The sequence below is a fragment of the Ovis canadensis genome, chromosome 1 (assembly GCF_042477335.2).
Source record: "Ovis canadensis isolate MfBH-ARS-UI-01 breed Bighorn chromosome 1, ARS-UI_OviCan_v2, whole genome shotgun sequence".
Lineage (NCBI taxonomy): Eukaryota > Metazoa > Chordata > Mammalia > Artiodactyla > Bovidae > Ovis > Ovis canadensis.
In genome coordinates this window covers 98,584,691-98,586,555 of record NC_091245.1, presented here as the reverse complement: position 1 = coordinate 98,586,555, position 1,865 = coordinate 98,584,691, and positions in this window count along the sequence as shown.

Sequence of the window (1,865 nt, the reverse complement as noted above, 5' to 3'; positions counted from 1 at the left end):
GCAAGGGGCCTGAAGCACTGTTCAGCAGGTTACCATTCTAGATAGAGAAGGTATAGTGGAAACGTGGAATCAGTAGTCAAAGACCTGGGTCCAAGCCCATTTTGCCCCCTTACTAATGACCTTGAACAAGTAACCTCACTTCCTGAGTTTAATTCTCTGCCCTGGTAAGACCATGTTCATGTTGGTAGATAAGCTTAGATCACTGTACCCATGTAGCACTGATGGCAGAAGGTAGCCTCTTGAACCTCACTGCCTGCTGGAAGGAAGATGTGCAGACTCGCCTAAATAATAGACTCAGGCTAGCTGGTTCTGGAAACCACACTGGTGTCAGAGTAGCCTGTGTAACCATTTTCAATAATACTAAAGTGGTGCAAATGATATTTGGGGCTCCAGGTATACACATTCTCAGCTGTGGTCTTTGGTTACGGGACATCCTTTGTATGGTGTTCCTACCATCAATCTCTGGCTCACTTTAGATCAGTGCATGTTTGAAGGCATATCAGAGTTTTGTAAACATTTTTGCCAACATGACAATAGTAGTTTGTATGCTCTGTCTTGGCTATCATAAGATTTGTTGTTCAAGAATATGGAGTTACTTTCCTGGTTTGGGAAGATCCCCTCTAGAAGGGAATGGCAATCTACTCCAGTATTCTTGCCTGGAAAATCCCACAGACAGAGGAGCCTGGTGGGCGACAGTCCATGGGGTCGCAAGAGTCAGACACGACTTAGAGATTAAACCACCACCCCCAAGGAAAGAGTAGGGAAACTAGCTAGGGTCCTGCCAAATCAAGAGCCATTCTGAACTCTGATAGTATCCTAAATACTGGCTGACATTTCCTGAGCTCAACCCAGATACCCTACACTTTGCGGATTTGTTGGATTTTCTGGGTGTAGTCACAGGTACTATAGCAGACAAAAGTATTTATACTGACTACAGAACTAGACGTAGAAGCATGCTACATGCATATGCTATCTTCCTTAGCAGCTCTTACTGTAATGGTCTCAGTGAAAATGGGAAGGGGCAGGTGAAACACCTAGTATTCAAATCAGGCTATGGGACAAAATTGACAGTGTCAGGTGAATTTAAATTATTGTCTTCATGGATTAAATATTCAGTGGTCTTTATGGCCAAATATGTTGCTAAAGTTTCTTCCAAACTAATATGTTCTTATGCATTTTCTCTGGAGAAGGAAATGACAACCCATTCCAGGATTCTTGCCTGGAGAATTCTGTGGACAGAAAAGCCTGATGGGCTACAGTTCATGGGGTCGGAAACAGCTGGAAATGACTGAAGCGACTGAGCACCCACGCATGCATTGCTCATTTGCAACTCCAAAGGCCCAAAGCCATATTTCTCTGTTACTTGGTGGTCCTTGTCATTATCTTCAGTCAACAGATCATCATTCCAGACCAAATTCTAGAATCCTAGTCAAGAAATCATCATTCTTTCAATGCTGATTTTTCTATTCATGATAACATTTTTTTCCCTGGTAACATTTTTAAAGAACACGTACTATCTTAAGTCCTATTGAAAATGGTTCCCATTGTACAAGTAACCATAAAATAAATCATAACTCTTAACTAGCTTTTCCCTAGTGACCAAGTACTGGCCAAGACTTCAGAGGTTTTAATAAGCTCGGTGATAATTGCTTAATATGTAGTACATAGTATTAGGGTTATTTTTAATAGCACTTCAGATAAATCAGTGCAATGTGACTTTAGGCAAGTCACTTAATATTCTTTATATTTCAATTCTCATCTTAGAAAGAATTTGGATAACCTTTTTTTTTTTTTTTCCTGCCACAGGTACACTTTTGAGCTTCCTCACCCAGAAGTATCATTCCTTTACTGGGAAAAATATCAAT